Source organism: Puma concolor, chromosome C1 (genome assembly GCF_028749965.1).
Source record: "Puma concolor isolate L17-30 chromosome C1, mPumCon1.1.hap2, whole genome shotgun sequence".
Taxonomy (NCBI): domain Eukaryota; kingdom Metazoa; phylum Chordata; class Mammalia; order Carnivora; family Felidae; genus Puma; species Puma concolor.
The window spans coordinates 211269988-211292570 of NC_141674.1; the positions used below are offsets into that span (position 1 = coordinate 211269988).

The following is a 22583-nucleotide window of genomic DNA, read 5'->3' on the forward strand; positions in this document are numbered from 1 at the left end:
AATAAGCTTCCCCAAAACAAAGAGGCCGGCCCAGCTCCAGAAGAGCCGCAGTCTGGACAAAACACACAAGCCTGGAAAAAATTAAAAGTTCATGAGCGACTGAACAAAGCACCTCGGGGAAATGCAAGGGGTTAACCATAAGTAAGCACGCGATGTTCCCGAGCCCCTGAATGCACGGTGGAAAAACAATCGCACATCCTTGGTAAAGGGGAAAAAGAAACCAGCAGAGAGACAAGTCCGTGTTCCCGTGCGAGAACTAAAAATAATGCTGTGCGAGGTTGGCTCAGCCCTAAAATGGAGGGAAAGAAACGAAAGGCAGGAGAAGGGATGAAACATGGTAAGAAGAAGTTGGCCAGAAGCGGGGTCTGCTCCGCGCTGCCTGGCTCCTTTTTCTTGGGCAGTATGCTCTCTCCACAGCATGGGGTGGCTGAACCATGCCATAGCAGGGTCCCCTGGACACCCTCCTCTCGAAGAGCCCTGTGACAGAGACAACCCGCATTATAAACGAGGCAGAAACAGCCTCTTCTTACATATTGTTCTTCATTAATTTTGTTTTTTTAATATAATTTATTGTCAAATTGGTTTCCATAAAACACCCAGTGCTCATCCCAACAAGTGCCCTCCTCAATGCCCATCACCCATTTTCCCCTCTCCCCCACCCCCCATTTTCTTCATTAATTTTGATCTTAAATATAAAAAGATGGGGCGCCTGGGTGGCACAGTCGGTTAAGCGTCCGACTTCAGCCAGGTCACGATCTCGCGGTCCGTGAGTTCGAGCCCCGCGTCAGGTGATGGCTCGGAGCCTGGAGCCTGTTTCCGATTCTGTGTCTCCCTCTCTCTCTGCCCCTCCCCTCTTCATGCTCTGTCTCTCTCTGTCCCAAAAATAAATAAAAAACGTCGAAAAAAATAAAAAAAAAATATATAAAAAGAGCCGAACCTAAGCCTGGCCAACCCCAAGGGCCAAAGGGTGCAGCAGCTATTTGCTAATAGACAGGCACCTCCAAAAGAGGGCTACAGTTAGAATGAAACAGCAGTGTTTGCACGAGCGGAAAGCGTGAGAGGGTGACACTCGGGAACCATATTTGAATCCAAGGGAAAGGTTACCATGCTTGGCTGGGAGGAGAGTGTCCAGTCCCCACTCACGTCTTGAGGAGAGTAACGCAGTAGTTGGAATGGAAGGTAGAGTTAGCTAACGTTGTTCGTTGTTCTTAATGCCCAGTTTCCTCATCGGTGCCAGTTTTGTGCTCAGAGACTGCCCGAGTGCATTTCTGAGAAGCAGCGCCACGATCACCCAATTCCACCAGTGGCCCTGTCATAAACTTTCCTTGGAGATTGGGTCTTTTTTGCCGGAAATACAGAATGAAGACCAGGCAAGGAAGACTTCCTGTGTCTACGGCCTTTTAAACTTTACAGATATAAACAGATAGATTGAACTCTTTTGGCACGAAAGAAGCGCTATTGTCCAAAAGTTGTAAAAATGTTGAGACTCAAAATTACTCTACGGGGTCTACATGTATCGGGTACCAGCTATGGGTGAAGCGCTACTTGAAATGCACTGGGAATGACAGGAGTATCTTCAATGCTTAAGAAACCTCTTCAGGGTAAATAGCATCATCCCCACGTTACAAATGGTAAAACAATAGCTCTGGGAAGTTAAGTGATTTTCCCATGGTCTCTGAGCTAGTAAACAGCATTTCCCGGTTGGCCTAGGACTGTCTAATTCCAACGCTACAGCATAGTTTTTCTTTTTTTTTTTTTTTTTTTATTTATTTTTGGGACAGAGGGAGACAGAGCATGAACGGGGGAGGGGCAGAGAGAGAGGGAGACACAGAATCGGAAACAGGCTCCAGGCTCCGAGCCATCAGCCCAGAGCCTGATGCGGGGCTCGAACTCACGGACCGCGAGATCGTGACCTGGCTGAAGTCGGACGCTTAACCGACTGCGCCACCCAGGCGCCCCAGCATAGTTTTTCTAGAAGAAAAACTTACCTCTCCGTGACCACCAAAGGAAAAGTTAAATGGCATATTTCAACTGTGTGGTCATCTCTGTTGAAAATCTTTGATTGTAGGTTGTTTTCACTGGGGCTCAACATTTTTATGGAACATGCACAGGGAGCATCATCTTCATACTTGAAGTACTATAGTGTGGTTTCCTAGAGAAGATGTTGGGAGTTGGTAAGTTCCAAAGAGAAATGCTCTTTCTAAATTTTTTGGCTGAGGGTTTCTTTGTGTCATGAAGATCAACTCCATTGCTGGGGCACGGAAGAATAAAAATAGATTTCCTGTTAGTAGCAACAAGTAGGAATTGTTTGTCTGCCAGAAGGAAATTCTTTCATTCTTTTCCTGCTTCAGTTCTTTCCCTGCCAACAAGTAAACAAAGTTCATCGTTAAGTGAGTCAGAGCCAACTTCACAAATGGCTGGTGTAGGTGGTCACCTACCAGAATGACCTCAGAGACGTGAAGACAAGGGGGTTGAGCCCAGGAAAGGCTTGAGAGCACCAGCCAGGCAAAGACCCTCCTTTCACCCCAAAAACAAAGGAGGGAAAAAGTTTAACTTTGGTGAACTTACCCCAAATTAAATTTATTCAAAAAATCTAGAAATTAAGTTATCATTAGCAAACATGCATGGATTATGTCATTACCAAAGTAAAGTTTAATTTTAATTACATGTAAGAGAAGGCGATTACCTCATCATACTCCTTTCCGAGGCTCAGTGCCTATAAAGTATGAAATCTGATTCAACTAAACTAAACTCCCCTTATTAAACATCTCCCCACATGGTTACCTAAAATACCACCATTAGCAATTAATTCCTTTTTGCCAAAGTGTTCTTTTCCTTCTGGATATGTTTTCTTTTTTGAGCCAAATGCTCTGAGGGCTAATACATTAATTTCATATACCTGTGGGAAAAATAGTTTATCAGATGTGTTTTCTCCACTCCAGGAACCTGGGCCCCCAAGAAAACATTTGGCAAAGGGGGTGGTAGGTATCCAACTTCAACCAATGTGTAGAGTTGAGGGGAGAAAGCACTAGGGGAAATTTGTGCTGGTCTAATATTTTTGCCAGTCCCTAACTCTATACAAATTGCTAGAGCATCCTACCAATTGCGAAATTCTGTGATCTCAAGAAACCATCTCTTTGCTTTGAATCTTTGGTGAATCCAGCAGAAATCACAGTCCCTTCTCCCCAGGGGGAAAAGAATGCACACAGCCATCCACATGAAAAACATTGCACCCGATTTTAATGTTGACGGGTTCCTGAAACCCAGGTTACAATTAGGTAGCCCTCATATTTTATAAACAAAGAAGTGGAGAGCCAGAGAGAAGTGCTTTGCCCAAAGTCACACAGGTAGTGGTGAGGCAAAGACAAGATTTGAAGTATTCACACAGCCATTAAAAGAAATTCCACCCCCACCTCCATCAGACTCCCATCTGTCAAACATTTCAGCAAACACAAATGGTAGAGTTACTCTGTTCAGGAAGAAGTTTGTTTAGCTCAGACCAACTCATTTTATTTTTCAACAGATGAAGTAAACCAGATTCAGAGGTCTACATTTTTTTTTTTTCACATATGGGGCATGGGACCCTGCTAACTGGAATAGTTGCTGTGTGGTGGAGATGACAGGGGGATGTAAAATTAAATGGACAACTTGAATTTAACCCAGAAACATGCTGCTGATATAAAAAATAAGTTGGCTGTTTGAGATGCCTCATTAACATTTCCTCCTTGAATTGTGTTTGTGTGTGGGGCCTGTGTGTGTGTGTCTGTGTGCACGCACGTGCATGAGTGGTGTGGTATGCATGTGTGTGTGCATTTGTCTGCCATCTTCTGTGACAAGCAAATTAGAAGCTGCATTAACCTGGTGAGGAAAATCGCTTAATTAAGAATTGAGTTTCAAGAAGCTGAGGAACACTTTCATCTTGACTTAACTGGAAACCCTCAAAAGCACTAGAGAAAGTTGGACTTGATGGGGGGGGAGGGTGTGGAGGAGAGGGTATAGGTTGTGTCTGGAGAATTGAAACTGTAAATCGAGAACTTTCCATATGGCATTTTCTGACAACCTAGGGTCATAAATGTATACGAGGATTTCAAAGAACGTGGATTTTTGTTGTTGTTTCCATGGCTTTCAATTATTGAAACTCTAAAACAAAGCTCTGGAGTTAACTGGACTCAGCTGGGATTCTAGCTCTACCTTTACCCACTGAGTGACCCTAGGCAAGTTTTTTTTCTAGACCTTGATTTTCTTTTCCTCTGTAAAATGGTGTTTTATGTAATATCTACAAAACCTTTGGGATGAAGGGTTACATGGGCACATGAGCTGATCCATGACCAGCCTCAGACATGTAGCAAAAATGCCACTAAAGGTGAGCTGGGGGTGTTACTTGGATTTTCACCATATTTGATCCAGGAGAAAGTTGCGAATTGATGGGCTGGTGTCTGGGGACCTTAGTTTCTTCACATTAGTTGAGTATAAGGAGTTGCTCCTGATGACAGATAAAGGACTCTGCTCCACAGCAACAATTTGTGATTCTATGATGCGTTCTGGTTTTTTTGAAAGATGGCTGTGGGAGGCTTTCCCCACCTCCTTGCTCTCACTCTCCTCATGCCAGCTTTCTGGTCCTCACCACCGCTCCATTTCAGTGCTGTACCTATCTCCCACTCTCCACCTAACCGGCTATCCAGGTCAACATCAGCAACCATCTAGGACATGACTTCTCAAATCTGTGCACCAGCTTCACTGCATACCGGGCCCTTGAAGGAACCCCAAACACTCGCTGGGAGGGGGGTGTTAAGGAATCCATTTAATCAACTGATATAAATTCAATTTATTTTATTTTATTTTATTTTATTTTATTTTATTGTATTTTATTGTATTTTATTGTATTTTATTTTATTTTAGAGAGAGAGAGAACATGAGAAGGGGAGAGGGGCAGAATGAGAGAGAGAGAGAAAGAGAGAGAGAGAAAGAATCTCAAGCAGGCTCCAGGCCCATCATGGGGCTCCATATCAAGACCCTGGGATCATGACCTGAGCTGAAATCAAGAGTGGGGTGCTCAACTGACTGAGCCACCCAGGCACCCCATTAATTCAACTTCTAAAATAAAGTCACATTCAGTGAGGGTGGGACTGAAATACAGTTTCTTTGTACATAAAACAAGTGGTCCAGATTTGAGAGTACCTCCAATGACAGCTCCAAGGGGACAAGAGCCGGGTTATTATGAGGGTATCCCTTACACATAAGACATAATAGTTCCTCGATAATATTGTGGGTGAATAAATATTGGGACTCTATAACAATTTTAAAAAGTACCAAGCAATTGCCTTCCTAGCTAATGACTCAATTGATGACAATGGTTCTTCTTTTTTAATCCAGCAATTCTCAAATATTTTCTCTTTGTCTCTTAGGTTTCCAGGTATTATCTTCCTGACTGGAATTCATGCTCTTGGCCCTGGTTTCCATTCTCAGCATGACAGTTGATGACAAGTTAGAAAAGGAGATTGGAAAAGGATGCCTGTTTATTGTCTCTCTGATTGGTTGAGGTCCTGCTGTTCTGGATACCACAAACTACTTTGAACTCCCCTTGGAATTCTTGAGGAAACCCAGCCCCCTTTGAAAAGGACAAACTTTTAATTTGTTTCTACCTTTTGTGGGGGAGGTTGGCTGTTAATCTAGAAATACTGAGGCACCAAGAAAAAGGTATCATCCCAGATTTACCCTAATTCAGCTGTACATGCCTAACTATAAATAAGTATTTCAGTGTAAGTGACATTTAAAGAAGTCCTTTTAGCACTTCAGTGATCAACTGTACAAGGACTAAGAAGCTCTGATAATATGATCATAAACTCTGTCCAACAGCAATATAGTGGTGGCCTCAGAGCTTCTTGACACTTTTTCAGCACACTGGGGAGAATCTCAGAAGCCCAGGGCACAAAACGTTGCTTCATCCCAAATATGACTCTTGAAAAACATCAGTTACAGGGATCAGCAAACATTTTCTATATAGGCCAGATAATATTTTATTTGGGGGCCATTTGGTCTTTGTCCCAACTACTCAACTCTGCTGTTACGGTGTTAGAGGCAATAAATAAATGAATGAGCATGGCTACATTCCAATAATACTTTATTTACAAAAACAGGCAGCTGGCTGGATTTGGCTCACAGGCCATAGCTGTCTGACCTCTGACTGATTGATCATGGCATGGTGTGATGTATGGTAATATTGACATGTGGGATTCACTGAGATTCCCATCCAACCCCCTTTGTGCTTTTTTAAAATAATATTTTGCTTTGTTTAACATTATGGAAATAAGAAAGGATCATTGTAAACACAGAAAAATAGAAAAGCTAGAATTAAAATCATCTATAATGCCATCAGACATACCACTTCTTAATATTTGGGGATATTTTGGTTTTTGAATCAGAAGAATGCTGTATAACACTGTAAGTAAAAATTTACCTAATTCCTTCATTTTTATGCTAATCCCTATGTAAGTTGAAACTAATTTCTACTTTAGAGACTGTTTTTTATTTTTTCTTTTTTTTTCCAGAAGCAGTGAGGATCTCCAACAATATCATTCCTTCTCTCCCATTTACAACTAAGAACATGATGCTTGAGATTTGGGGCGATATACATGTAGGACAGAGCAGAAAGGATAATGCTTATCAAGCACCAACAACACATTCCTTTAAGGTCAGGGTGTAAAATAACCCTGGAGAGATGTGTGTTTTGGGGAAACAACTGATTACTAACACAGTGTCATGAGGTCTTTGTTAAAATCTATTTGGTAAAAGCTCTTCAGGAAACTCTGTGTAGTTTGTGTGTAGTCCAAGCTTTGAGAAGCACTGTGGACTGGTGGGGTTCAAAGTACAGCAACTTGGGGCGCCTGGGTGGCTCAGTCGGTTGGGCGTCCGACTTCAGCTCAGGTCATGATCTCACAGTCCATGAGTTTGAGCCCCGCGTCGGGCTCTGGGCCGATGGCTCAGAGCCTGGAGCCTGCAGCCTGCTTCCGATTCTGTGTCTCCCTCTCTCTCTGCCCCTCCCCCGCTCATGCTCTGTCTCTCTCTGTCTCAAAAATAAATAAACATTAAAAAAATTCAAAATACAACACCTTAGCATATTAGGTATTTTAAACTGAAGGAGTTTAAGAAAACAGCAGAGGGGCGCCTGGGTGGCGCAGTCGGTTAAGCGTCCGACTTCAGCCAGGTCACGATCTCGCGGTCTGTGAGTTCGAGCCCCGCGTCAGGCTCTGGGCTGATGGCTCGGAGCCTGGAGCCTGTTTCCGATTCTGTGTCTCCCTCTCTCTCTGCCCCTCCCCCGTTCATGCTCTGTCTCTCTCTGTCCCAAAAATAAAATAAACGTTAAAAAAAAAAAAAAAAAAAGAAAACAGCAGAAGCAGGAAGATCACTCTGACATTCTCCCCTGGAACAGGTCATAACATGCTCACGTGAGTGGTGCCTGCCCTATACCCACAGGAAAAGAGCATACTTCTCTCCAAAGACAAAGGGGTGTCTGGAAAGAATCTGAACAAGCAGGCCTTGCTGTTTCCCTGTTTACTACCATAACCTCATACTCCTTAACCTTTCACCTTCCTCCACAATTGCCCGCTTTTCATCAAACCAAGCCTAAACATCCTCATCTAGCTGTTTCTTTGGGTCTTTGTTTCCTTAGGAAAGCTCCCGTGTTATGCAAAATTTATATTGAATAAATTTGTGTGCTCTCCTCCTGCCAATCTTTGTCCGTTTCATTTTCAGACCAAGCCAGGAACCTTAAGAGTCAATGAAAACTCTTTCCTCCCCTGCAGGGTATAGCAGAGAGGGAATTCCTGTATTGGAGGAGTTTCCACCATTCTTTCACTTCACGTGAGGCCTTGTTCTTCAACTCGTTGAGACTCAGGCATCCACCTGCTCACGTTTTTCCTCTGGCTAATCTCTGTCATTTATCTGATCATTGATAATCCGTAAGAGAGAACCTAAGAAGTTCTGATTTACCTCTATTTACAGAGGTAATATGTAAAACCTAATGCCCAAAACACAGTGGTTTGGATTTTATGCGGCTTTCACATTTCACCTGCTGCCCATGTTCATTCCTAAAATAAAGCCAAATATTTCTATTCTGCTGCTTTTGAAAAGGGGCATACCTATTGAGAAAAACAAAAGGGAACCAGAAAAAAAGATTTTTGACACAAATAAACGAAGCTAGACACAAAGGTAAAGAATGGAAACAAACCTAATAAGGCCCTGTTACTTTCTAGGGTGAAAGTTATTAAGATGAACAGAGCTTCACTTTCAAGCTCCTATGAGATCATACTTGCTCAGCAAATTTGTAACACAAGGCAGCTGGAGCGATAAATGTTTTTCACGTACAGAACTTAAGTTTTGTTTAAGTACTTAGAAACCAAAGACTTGCAGTGGCGTCGATGAGAATACACACTTGGCCATCAAGTCACCCTCACTGCAGGGGCTGCTCTGAAGCATCCTAGCCAGTGACACACATATGCCCCTTCTCGCCTCTGCTTCCACATCTGGGAAACAGGAATATGGATAATACCTACCTCTGGGTTGCTGGAAAGATGAGGTGAGACAATTGATGTAACTTCCTGGTACCTAACCTAGAATGAATGCAGAGTAATGTCGCTTCAGAGAGAGAATACCAGATACTCGATTATTAATGCTCCAAGTCCTTTCATCCACCTTTTACGTGCTCTGGTTTATTTCTGTATATGTGTAAAAGGCAATAAGACAGTTAGGCTATAAATGGCACCATCAATTCATTCCAACTAGACTTCCCTCAAATTACTCCTAATTAGTGATGTTCACATATAATTTCAAAAGGGGCTAGAGTGATGTTTGGTGTGTAATACTACAGGGAGGGAAAAGTCAGTTGCTGTCATTGTTTTTCTTTTGAAAATAAATGGACAAAGTTAATGTAAAGCAAAGATGAACTAATGACTTCAAGCATTTATTCAATCATGTTCTGTGCTGCTTCTTAGCAAAGAGGATACCATTTACAATGTAGGCAGAGGAAAGAGCGTGCTAGCCTGTTGCACCAAATAAGAAAACTCAGGCTTTTTACTCTTAGTGGAGTATCAGCCTCATTGAAAAAAACATTTTTTAAGTTAATCTTGAGTCTGCTCTAACAATGTAAGACACAACAATCACCTATTTAAATTGCTTAAGTTAGGGGTACCTGGGTGGCTCAGTCAGTTAAGCATCCAACTTCAGTTCAGGTCACGATCTCATGGGTTCATGGGTTTGAGCTCCATGTCAGGCTGTGTACTGACAGCTCAGAGCCCACAGTCTGCTTCAGATTTTGTGTGTGTGTCTCTCTCTGCCTGTCTCCTGCTCACACTTTGTCTTTGTCTCTGTCTCTGTCTCTCTCTCAAAAAATAAACATTAAAAAAATAAATTGCTTAAGCAAGAAAGCTCAATTTGGGAGAAGGTAGAGGAGTTGGCTGTTTCTATATTGGCAACATGCTTTCTTATTTGCAAAAGTCATTGGTGTCCTATCTTTTCTAGTGGTGAAACAATCCAAAAGGTTCCACTTGCACAGAAATCGGGATTTCTCACTCGCCCACCATGAGTCACCTGTTTAAACACATGTTCCTACACAGCTCCAGGGAATCAGCATTTCTAAGTGACTTTAGCAATCAGATACTTTCCCTGTACTAGTGTCCTATACAGTGTAAAAAGTGGTGGCAGTAACCACGGCTGATGCCCAGACCCCATTCCAAAGAATCAGCCATCTTTGGAGTGGGTCTGGCCATTGATGTTTTTTAAAAGCTATCCAGATGATGGCAATGTGTCACCAGTGCATCTCTGGCCCCGTCCCCATAACCCATCAATGACAACCTGCATTTGAACAACCTCTTGGGGGATCCATGTGCACACTGAAAGTTTTGACAAGGCTGTTCCAGTGCCTATCAACAGAACGTCTATCTTTCCATCCCAAGGAGAATGGATTTTTGCTTCCCTCTTCCCATTTTACCACCAACAACAAAAGCAGCTTAAAATCTTTCCAGGGTCTTTTTCTTTATGCTCTTGGCCACTGAAAGCCAACTGACGAGGGACAGTGTGAAGCAAACCTATCTGTTCCAAAATCATTTATTAAAGTATGTTAAATGGTGTATGCTGCTCTTACCCAAATGCCCCAGCAACTCTTTTAATTGGCAGTTTTGTTTCACATCCCATAACCAAAAACATTAAGGATCACTAGCATTCACATCCGTGAATTCATTTAGACAATTTTCTTTAATTAACAATGAAGACACTACAGTTCTAAGTACCAGACAAAATCAGGGGGAAGGGGGGACCGAAAATAAGCATGACACTATAAAGAAAACTAGGAAAAGTGAAACACTTCTAAATAAAAATATATACCTGGCCTGGTACCCATTACATATATACATAATACATATGTTATACACATATATACAGTAAATGTTTTGGTAGCAATACAGACCATGCATTGGTCCTTTTGTACACGGATGAAGTAGCACCATGGACAGCACCACCATCTTAAGATGATAAACCAAACTGCACATACATTAAATGAAAAAAATATATATATATATTTAATTTGGCCCACCCTGCAGCCAAGAGGTGTAATGAAAGAACTTTGTAAGGAAAATTGTCCTGGGAACTACATTCTTAAGCCAAATAGCAAAGTTCTAAGACAAACAAACAAAAACAAACAAAAACAAACACAAAACAGCACTTAAGAGGTCTATACAAATACAGACAAGTTTTCCTGTTTACTGAATTTGTCCTATTATGTGGCAGACTGGTTCACACCAGGGAAATTAACAACAGAAGCAAGGAGAAATTTAAATGCCAGGTGAATGGCAAGGGTTGAAAACACCAGAGCTCTTGGTGTATACATCACAAATGCCAAGTCATCAACAATGAAAGGAAGGCAACTCTCCAGCTGAGTCATTTTCTAATCTTATTAACTAATTATAAGCTCTCCATTACTGATACATTCCTTAAGAATGGGGTCAAACACCTTCACTATCTTTCTACCTCTTCACCACATCGAACTAGATGCTCTGGTTACAAGAAGTGGGAAACCCAACATGCCATCTGACCCATGCTTTCTCTACCCAGGTGTAGGAGACATGGACATACATACATGGAGGTAGGACCTCCAAGATCTTCTATGGCTTGGTTTTGGAAATGATCAAAGGCACCGGTGTCTAACCCTCGATGTTCTGACTACAGGAAGGCTGTTTTGCTTTCCAGAGTGGATGTCTTTCAGTATTGGTGAGGCCAGATTTCCTCACATCCCAAGAAATGCATCCTTCTTCCTCTCAACTTTTTCAGCAGCCTTTATGAATGCGTTACCTCCACCTAACACACACGATGTCCTAGGAACACTAACTCCCCTGTCAAGTCATTGCAAAGCAGCAATTTCATATGTGGCTTCCATCCATCTCCATATTCCTCCCAAGGGGTCCTCCTGATCTCCCCAATCAAGGTCTTACTTCCCACAGTGTCTCTGGTTTCAGCACCTCTTTGTGTGATGGACTGACCCACAGAGTTCTGCCAAAACAGAGCATTTCACATCTCTCCCATTTTTCATGGCTCTACTGTCAGTGGACGATGAGCTCCCCTCCCATTTTTAAACCACCTGCAGTAAACAAAATTAAAGTTTTCAACTACATGGTGTATTGCATTCAGGATGCGAGATCGAACAAAACGGGCTTCAGTGTTGTAAAATGCTGTTTCTTACAGGACAGTAAAATTGTTTAATATGTTAAATGTCCCAAAATTAAGTTAGGAGACAACAGAGGAAAAAAGGTTAAAAATCTCTACTTTTGGCTAGATGGTGTTCAGTAAACCCACTTTTGCAGTCAACCTAGATTAGTTAAGAAAGTCCCTGACCTTTGAAAGTTAGCGAGAAATAGCCACAAATGTAACATCGGTACTGAATTGTCATTATTGACTCAGGTGGTTGATCATTAATGGATTCTCTTCACTTCTAGCTGGTTCTAGGATTTTTTTTTCCCCAGAATGAAGATATTCTCAAAGTCATGAAATATATTTGTTCTTTCTACAAAGGAGAATTTTAAAACTCTGCCTAGGTCTCTAAGAAAGAACACTATAAAAGGTTGGTCTCATGAGGAAAAGCCACTAACTTATAGGTTAACCAGAGGCCACTAGAAGCCCCATTAATGTAATTCCTTGGCTGGCCTACAAATACTTGGAAATGGATAAAAGCCAGCTCTCAATAGGAACTGAACACAAGGATTTAGCAGCTGATGTTGCTCAAGGTCAACCCCTCTGTAGTCAGAGCATGAGTTTTTGCCTTAAATACCAGCAACTTCCAGTTTTAAATTGATGAGGTTGGATACCACCACCAGACCCAGCTCAGGGACCCCTAGAAGCAGCTTCTATAAGATTTTCTAACTTTATGCTACGTGACTCAACAAAGCATCAGAGAAATTAACCAAGAGATGGCTTTTCCAGTCTGTTCATTTCTGTTCTCACCCAAAAGATGTCGATACTCCACACACAGAGGTATCTTGGCAATACATAGTCAAAAGTTAGCTTCCTTGAGAAATAATAACCAGCTTCACAGGAAAAGTGGTTGGGGCTGACTTTGTTCATTGATTTCTCTTTAACTACCTATGTCCCCAGTAGAAGACAGCAGGACAGCTTGCTTTCTTCCTACACTAGCAAGAGTATGAGTCAGAATACTTGAAACATTTAAGTTAGTTTGACGAAGAAAGTCTTTTTTATAAAAGTGTAAAAAAAAAAATTTCGTATCAGATTTTTAAAATCGGTAGTGTCCTCTCCTCATAGGAAATGATGTAATTCAGCAAGTTCCTTGAAAACAATGGATTCTTACGACCACAGACCTATTCATCTTAGAAATTGATGAGCATGCAAATGATTGGAATCTGCCACAATGAACACTGTACAACAATCTGTGAGGTACATGCTATCCGGCTGAGTTAACAGAACGCAGGCCTTGCCAGCGTGAGGAATTCCATTTATGTCCACTCCCTTTTGAGTGGTCCCCCGACCAGTTGACGAGGGGCAGCGGCCACTGCAGTGCCCCCAACCCTGGCCCCTTCCGGGTCGCCCTTCCCCCACCCAGGGAGCTCAACCCATGGGAGAAATAAAATGTTGCTCTTTCTCAACAGCAGGGCTGGGAATTTCTGATAGAGAGTTTACACGGCCTCCGAAGAGCCTGACATCGGCATTAATTCACTTAACCTTTAGGAAGTTCCCTGGCAAAAAAAGATTAAAAACACTGTAGGCAATAGCTTGAAGTTATGTCCACTGCCTTTTCTTTTTCATAAGGAAAAATTCCAAGATGTGTGTACTTTCCAAATAAGAGGAGGATTAACCTCTTCACTGCTGGCTAGATGTTTCAGTAGCTGGTCATTAGGCATTGACATGCTCTCTGTACACTGGGTTTTATTAAATAATCACTAAAAGGCCAGTACCCACCAGGGCAAATGGGCCAAATTACATTCAGTTAAATAATGTGGCACGGGATGTTCTCAGAAAACAGGAGATAAGGGTCTTATGGAAAGTGACATGTAGCCCTGGTCATGATAAAAACCATTTTTCTGGAGTTTTAATTTCTGGTTAGAAATGAAAGACAAGTACTCACTTGTCTTACCATCTTTCCCGAGACAATGCAGGAAATAAAAGATCCTAATGTGTGCACAGAAAAAAAAAATGGTAGCAATGGAGCAGGAAGCTTACAGAAGTGGGGGGAGGGGGAGAAGAAAAGATCAACAGTCTCTAGTTTATTATGAATAGAAAGAAATTTCCAGAATTTACAAACACCCACATTGTTCATTCCAAAGAGAGCTTTTGATTTAAAGGAATCACCCAAGTCTCCTCCTCTTTACAGTATATACAATGGAAGTCTTTGATTTCTTTTAGTTGTGATTTTACTTCCATCCAATTGCCAATTTTAAGCTGACACTTGAAAATACCCAGTAGAATATACCCTTCTTCAGTTTAATTAACATGGCCTATTGCCTTACAGGAAAAATACAAAATTAAGGTCAATTCTTGTAAGGATCTCAGCTCAACATCAGGGCTATATTACAAGAGATAGTATCAGCAAATATAACTATACAATTGAGAACCATCTAATGGTACTATGATTCTTATTATATTATTTTTCTGAATTACAATCTTAAAACAAGGATCGTACCCTATTCTACTCTTGTTAGCCTCGTTTTAAGTATTTGCTCCACTCTTTACAACAGAACATTGTATACCTCAGTTCCACATCCAAAAAAAAGATGTGCTGTAAGAAAAGTTACATTTTAATTAAAAAAATTACACATATAAATCAAAACCTATGTTAAATATTTAATACTCTCTCCACCCAAAGCGAACAGTTCTGTATGAAATAATTTACAATGATGCTTTGTCATACGCAGTTTCAGCAGCAGATGAAATGTATCTTGTAAATGCAGTGAGAGTAAACCCCTTCTCTCGTGGCATGGAGGTGATCACATCAGCTCACGTGGTCAGCTGAGTCCTTAAGGTTGAAGATGAACTTAATGCAGACTCATTATTCTGGTGTCACAGTGCTTTTTTGCTTGGCACAATATAGTACGTGCAGTTCAGTCAAGGAACTCCTGAGGATTGTAGAAAGTAAACAAACTGAAATGGATGCATCGTACCATCTACTGAGGAGGAAGATGTGAGGTCCTGGTTGTGAATCATGAAATATTCAGAGTCTGGGTACCCATGAGTTAAGGGAAGATTTGCTGAGGTCATTCAGGTCTTCATTCTGAAAAGAAAAAGAAAAAGAGTTGTCAGCAAAGGCATCTCAAACCTCATATTCCATCATTTTCTAAGGGTTTTTCTTTAAAAAGGAGGCAGTACCAGATAAGCCGAAGTTACGGGCACAAACAGTACTGTGTACTTAAATAAAATCAACAGACTGTATTTAACTTTTTTTTTCCCTTTCAAAATGCAAGAGTCTAAAGCAAATACAAACTCAAAACAGTCAATATTAAGTCAGTAAACAAATCGATCTGATTTGGAGGTTTCAGAGTTTAACAACACAAAAACACAAAATACTTGGATGTTCTTAGGATCAGAACAAAAATGTGAATTATAGGTATTGTGTAAAACTACTATAAAATATGGTAGGCAGAGTCCAGCCAGGCCACACTTCATCTTCTTTTGGTTAAAAGTCAAGTGTAGATTTTAGAATTTGAAGCCAGAGGGCCTAACGTTACAAAATCTGAAGTCAAGTTTTTAATGTGCCGTTGTTTGACATGAGATGAAAATTTCAGATGCGAAAGGAGACCCAGGTGAAACAGACCCAGTTAATCATTAAATTAAAAAGGGAAGGGATTCTGATTTAGATCTAATAGAAATGTTACTGTGCAAGAAGCACATTTCTTCCATGCAATGCAAGAAGGCAGACCTCATGGGGCATTATCCATTCCCTTCCAGAGAGGAGACACCTTTTTCAACGTTATGAACCCTCCTTCGCTCTCAAGTGTTAGCATTCGACAGTCCTTCTGAGGGCCACATTCTTTATGCACTCCACGATTATTTGTAAATACCAATATTTACAGAATGTCTTCAGTAGTATATGGCACCACACAAAAGAGGAAGGAGGTAAATCCCCTGGTAAATGCACAGGAAGGAGGTAAATCCCGTGGTAAATGCACAGGAAAAAAGCTCTCGCTGCACGGAAAGAATACTTCTAACTGGGAACAGAAAGGAAGTAATTCACTGACACATAAGGCTTGGTCTGGAAGGAAAGGGATAGTTTGGGGATGTGGAAATGGGATCCTATCTATGCTGCTTTGGGGTTGCCTGTCCAGAGCTCAACACAAGGGCTGGCACACAATAAGTACTCACTAAATATGAGTGGAATGAATCCAAGGGGAAAAGCACAGTTCCCACCGCGAGCACACGATAAAACAAGGTCTGGGGAAGAGAGTGCGGCCGCGGAAAGGCCAAGGGAAGAATATAGTCGTGTTGCCTCACCAGGTATGTGGAAAGGGGTCAAGGAAGTCAACCTGCAAATGTAGGTTGGGTAGATGAAGAGCTCTGAAGGAAACCCCAAGACACCTTTAAGTATAGGGACAACAAAGACATGCTTCATGATAAGTCAAGATGCGGTAGTTATGATTATCCATATCCGTGGCAAGGAAAGGAACAGGTTCTACAATTCGTCCAGTGTATATGTTGACCGATAGAACTGTTTCTCGCTCTCTTCTCTCGAAGGAGAGTATGGCCGGGACCCGTGAGCCTTCCCTATTTACGTAATGGCTTTCAGGTAAGTCGAAATGTACTAAACGGAGACTCTAGCTTGATGAGGAGATTTCTGTTTACTTCAAAATATTAACCCCACCCCTAAATGACAGGTAAACAGCCTATTTTTCTCTATACAAATAAAGACGTGACATGGAGACACCGATGTGAAAGCAAGAGAGTGCTCCAGGCCTATCCCTTTCGTTGCCAGAGAAACAGGACTTAACTCTGTGTGGTTCCCAAAGTGTCAGGAAAACCCATCCCTTCAGAAACCCCGGAGAACCATCTCCAGATCTCCCATAGGCTTGCAAGGTTCTCCTGCACTCACACCGCAATCTATCCGAACGTTCTGACCAGAGTATCCAGACACAGCTTCACAGCTCTGGGCCTAAGATGAAGTGGGAAGGCCCCACTGTATTGAAGGGCTTGAGACAAACAAACAAACTGCTCATTTACAGAAAAGGGGAGGGGAGTGTGTGTGCGGTGGGAACGGAGGGCACACGGTATGCTTTTCATTTTATACCTGGCTCTCGGCCAGAAGGGTTGAATGAACAGCCCAGCACAGGAACAAACTGTATCCAGTTTTGTAGTCACATGTGCCAACCTGCATGAATGCGGCGGGGCAGAGATCGGGGGCCCTCTGAAAAGGGAAAACACTGTGGCTTCGCCAGATGCTGAAATCTGTTGCTTTGGGGCCACTCCGGAACCCTCCCTGCAGCTTCCCGCATGCGTGTGTGTTCAAAGAGCAGGAAATAAAGGATCTGTCAACTGCACCATAAACTCTCCCTCTAAAGTCTCAGCGTACTACTTTTCAAAGCCCTTTGTCGTAAATCCTGATCAGCACACGTCTCAGCCACTAATGCTCCCTTCTGGTGCCATCACCTTGGGGATCTCTGAGAAAGTGAAAACAAGTGGGGAAAGTGGGAGGGTCTGCTGACCGCGAGTATGGGGACAGAGGCTATAAACAGGCAACAGAGGCCCAGAAAAACTTAAAGGGAAAGTCTGAAGTTCACATCTGCTTATCTTTGTTCAAGGGTGTGTGTGTACGTGTGTCTGTGTGTCTGTATGGACACACAGAAAACTTCGCTCCTGAGTAAATGATACAGATTTCTAACAGGCACGCCTGGGTGAGAACTGTCCTTCATTCCAGCCACCTTGGGGTCTGCATACTTATTCCAATCAGGCAGCCATTGTTGGAAGAAGCATTTTTGGAATGCCTTCTCAAGTTCCTATTTCTTTTTTTTGCACCCGCCTTCTCAGCCTCGGGCATATTCTTTTGAAGGATCTCTATAGCAGCCAGTCTTGGCCCTTTGAGGGCACATTTGATCTTTCGAAACAGCCAAGAAGTTTTGGGAGCCAAATAGGGTGAACACAGGGGCTGATTAAGCTGAGTAATGGTTCCCAGTGAGGCATTAGCTAAAGCCAAAGAACCCCAAAACTAAAGTTCCAAAAGCATAGCTGTTCACAAATGCTCTGAGGAGTTTTATTGGAAATGAACTCTGAGGACATTACAGACAGACCTCAGCCTATGTTCCTGGGGCTTAAGTTCACTTGCCTATATCCCCGCCTCTATGCAACTGCAGTCAGGAAGGGCTGATTCTCAATAAACGAAGTCTCTTGAAGGAAGGCAAACACATATAGTATACATTTTTGGAATATATTTTTAAAAAGTCAATACCCACAATAGATTCCAGCACTCATTCAATTCAAGAAACATCTGTTAGTGACAAATGAAAAGTCAGTGATAAAGACTATAATCAGCACCAAAAGGGAAGACAGGGGTATAGGTATGTTTAATACACTTTATATATACAACCCCAACAGGACTCCCACCAACCGTATGAGGCAAATATTGCAACAACGTTTTACAAATACAAAAAGTCATTTGTAACATCCATAAACTGGAAACAAAGAAGCAAAAACACTTCCTTGGAGAAGAGCTGGGCAAATACCAAATGGTGATGTTCCTATGATATTTTCTGTCTAGTTACATCACTGGGGAATAACTTCTGAACTCAGAAATACCATGCACCTGTCATGAGATTTAGTAGCAGGAAATTACATTTTGATAAAATTTCATCACCACATCAGCATCTCTTGTACCTTTCCGTGTGTCTTGTTGTAAGATAAAACCTACCTAATCCTGTTGCCAGTAATGAAAAATGCAATTTTTAAAGCATTATCAAGTCAGTCAACACTTGAGCAATGCTACTTGAGACTTATGGATTACTGCATTATTGCATCCAGTAGGAATTTACATCTTTTGGACTCGACCCACTTAAACTATGCCTACCAAAGCTGAAAAACAAATAAAGCTTCTGCTGCTTTTCACACTCAGCCTGATTAACCTTCACCGTAAAGCAGCTGAAAACAGCATCAGGCTATATGATATGCGTACAATGAAGGATCCATACCCTCCCAACGACGAATTTTTAGTCCAACCCATTGACTAAAAGTTTTCTCTTGTATTCAAAGGCCTTGAAACCTCCTTCCAGTTTGTTGAGTCAACTGCAACACTGTTCTAAATACCTGGTTAAAGCAGTCCTTGCAATTTCTACTTTTAGTAAGAAAACAGGGGTAAAATGTTATAAGTTGCTGGGCTATTGTCTTATACCAAAACGTAGCCAGAACGTAACTCTTCCTCACCCAACTATGCTTAGAAAAAAATGACTGTAACTACAGTAAATGGCTTTTCTTCGGTGGAGATCATTGTTTGAAATCTCATATCGTAGATCAACTAGAAAAAAAATTTTTATAAATAAATTCCTCCACTTAAAGGCATGTGTCAAAACAGCACATTTTTCTTTCACTTAACATAAACAGCTATGATTTAAAAAAAAATTCTCGATCACAATATAGAAAATTTATACAACACAAAAAACGTAAAGAAGGAATAAACATTTCCTGAAATCTTGTCAACCAGGTAAAAACCATGATTCAGCTGTGGTTCTAAGTTCACTATTTGCTTAAAGGACTTGAACTTTTAAAATTCTACATTTAATGTCAAAATTGTTTAAATAGGACTGGAAAATAATGTTTTCATCATATTTCGATCTTCCCCATTCTTAAAAAAAAAATCTGTGATGAGACGATATTTGAAATGTTAACCAACTTTTAAACCTTTTCGGTATTCTATCCCTTTCCCTTCCTCCCAATTTATCGTGTATGGGGATGGGGATGGGAGTTTGAAAGTAGGAAAAGCCTCTGGCTTCCTGGCTTTGGGGTCCAAAAGCCCAAGTCCTTACGGGAATGGGACAAAGCATATAGAAGAACAGGAGGAGAGGATTCCTCTCAGAGGAGAAGACCGTTCCCTTCACCTGGGAATAGAGAGAGAAATGGTGGGCATGGTGGGTAGCTTTGTACTTGGCAGAATGCCGAAAATGGAGCCTGTGACATCTCTCTAAATCTTGTCTTTCCTGGCCTGTTGACTTCTTATTTGACACAATTATGGTCAACTGCACACCACTGCTGTGATGGCAGTCCATTTCTTCAGCCACCTCACTGATGCCAACACAATAATTCACGGTACCACTAATTTAGAGAAGATCGAGTCTTCTAGAATGCTAACATATTATTAGTAAGGTACATTATAAAACACTGCCAAAGTATTCTGTCTTTAAGCAGACCTGATTCTGGCAAACAGGCCAGTAAATTAACACACACACACACACACACACACACACACACACACACACACACATCAGTATTAAATAGATTCATAGTTCTGGGAGTATATGTGTACTCTGGATTTTAACCTTCACACTACTCAATCTCAGATGGAGAAAGGAGACTGCTGATCCATTTGATGGACTGTGAAACCCTTGTTAAAGACATTTCCTGGCTTAGAGTTTGGTTCTACCACCGAGGGTTGGATGTCAGCATTTAGGGAGGAAACAGAATTATCAGCTCAGTCCTGTTACCCGTAATAATCACCCAAGTAAAATAAAAGAAAAGCTAACTCCAGAGAGTTTCAAGTTTGGGACACAGGGAGAATCACTCTGCTTTTTACAAGGTACAACTGGGAAGTGTGGGGCAAGCTGGGACTCTAGCGAAGGACAGAAGGAAGGAAGGAAGGAAGGAAGGAAGGAAGGAAGGAAGGAAGGAAGGAAGGAAAGAAGGAAGGAAAGAAGGAAAGAAAAGAGAGATAAGAAAGAAAGAAAGAAAGAAAGAAAGAAAGAAAGAAAGAAAGAAAGAAAGAGAGATAAGAAAGAAAGAAAGAAAGAAAGAAAGAAAGAAAGAAAGAAAGAAAGAAAGAAAAAGAAAGAAGGTAAAATCAAGGTAGGATTAAACTAAAGAACTCAAGTTAGAGGAAAGACCAAGACGTTTGCTAGTCTCTGTTGACAAGAAGCTAAAGAAAGGAAACATCTTTGAAAATAGGCCAGAAGGGAGCTGGAAAGACTTGGTTTCACAGTCTTAAAAGGCAAAGGGTAACTGAGCAGCCAGGCCAGTGCTTTAAAGGAGCTGCTTAAATAGCACTTTTTCCTGGTGCAAGTCACATGGGCGAGAGCTGGGGAAGATAACAAGGTTGCTGGCCAGCCCTTCCAGCACACGGGGCTGCCAGGGAGGACCATTCAGGGAAAGCTGCCAACACGTGAGAGGCCACCTCGCTCCAGTTCCCCTTTTGTCCCAGCGAAAGACCTTCTGGCAGGGCCGGTGACTTCAGGAGACCACCAGTGAAGAAAGGCAACGTGTATTATGAAAAGAAAAGGAGAGGGGCTGACCCAGGAGCCGGCCATCCAGCCTTCGAGCCTCCGCTGTGGCCCACGGGGTGAATCCTGCCAGCACTGTGGACCTCTCCTGTCCCCAAAAACAAAGGGCAGGGACTTTTCGAGAGGGTTGGAAATTTATGGAGAAGACAGATTAAAACGACTACAACAACATATGGTTTGCAACAATTAAAAGTATTCTGGCAAGGGTGGCCAGCTGGCTCAGTGGGTACAGCGGGTGACTCTTGATCTCAGGGTCATGGGTTCGAGATTACTTAAAAATAAAATCTTAAGAAAAAAAAAAAGTATTCTGCCAATGATGTATTAAGGAAATCTGAAGAAGCATTCAGAAATCTTTTAAGCCAGGGGCGCCTGGGTGGCTCAGTCAGTTAAGCAGTTGACTCTTAATTTTGGCCCATGATCTCATGGTTTCTGGGATCCAACCCTGCGTGGGGCTCTGCACTGACACTGTGGGGCCTGCTTGGGATTCTCTCTCTCCCTCTCTCTCTGCCCCTCCTCCCCCCTCTCTCTGTCTCAAAATAAATAAATAAACATTTTTAAAAAATCTTTTAAGCCAAAGAATATTCACTTCAGTCATTTCACGGGTTATTTCTTTTTATTAATAGGGAGCATGCTGAGAAAGCAAACGGGGGTCGTCAACACCGTTAAGAGCCCTCCCCCATCCCCGCAAGGTAAGTCAAATGTCTCAGATCTCTCTTCTCCAGAAATCAGAATGCATCCCCACATACGTGACAGTCAAGGTAGGGGAAACTCAGAAAAACAACCCCTCTACATTACGAGTCAGACCACATAATGTGGGACAGGAAGCTTTAATTTTAACGGAGCTCAACCAAAATAAACCTGTTGCCTGAAGACACGAAAGTAATATGATACCTTCTTCCCTACCTGAGAAAGCAAGTCATAAAATTCAGTCTTTCTTCTGCTTTCATGGGAGCTATTTCTGCAGTTTATTTTCTCTCCTAGGAATTAAATTCCAGCTCTGAGGTTTATAGTTTATACTGTCACTTCGCATCAGTTTTTTGGTTTTGTTTTGTTTTAATGTTCAGAAACACAGGAAGTAGGTTTTATTGGTCTGGCTTTGATCCAAACCAGTAGACATAAATTCAAATCACAACTTAGTTTACAATGTGGTGTAGAGATAGTAAAAAAAGTGTTTGCAATACCATTTCTGGAATTAGGCAAATGGGAATGAAGCAGACTCAGCCTAGTGCTGCTGCCTTTAATATTTCTGCTAAACACTAAATAGATTTCGCATTCTTTCCTCTCTCCCTGGAGTCAGATCATAAATTGCTTCAAGAAAGCAAGTGCCTGATTTTACATTTGAGTAATTGTCTGACTACCCAATTGTTTCTTATCAACTATCAGCAGCTTTTCCGTAATAGCATAGGAACCAGAGCACAGAACAAGCATTCACACAGAGGGCCCCGAGTCTGCAGCGGGCTGAGGTAAGGATCATTAACACCACTGACATCACTTTTGGCAGCCGGGGAAAAGGGAAAACCTGTGTTTTTAATCTACTTCCTACTCACCACAAGTTTTTAGCCGGAGTCCCCGATAATATGGGTTTGTGGCTGACTGTATGGAAGAATTTGGTAATGCAAGAAAAAT

At 41.8% G+C, this 22583-nt stretch overlaps 1 protein-coding gene across 1 annotated transcript in view; it reads right to left on the reverse strand.

Moving 5' to 3' along the window:
- Nucleotides 1-10229: 10229 nt before the first annotated feature.
- The window catches only part of IRS1 (insulin receptor substrate 1), a 64137-nt gene continuing 51783 nt past the window's right edge, over nucleotides 10230-22583 (reverse strand). The window contains exon 2 of the mRNA XM_086719783.1: nucleotides 10230-14764. The gene's annotated coding sequence lies outside the window, so the exon portion shown is untranslated. The remainder of the gene's footprint in view (nucleotides 14765-22583) is intronic.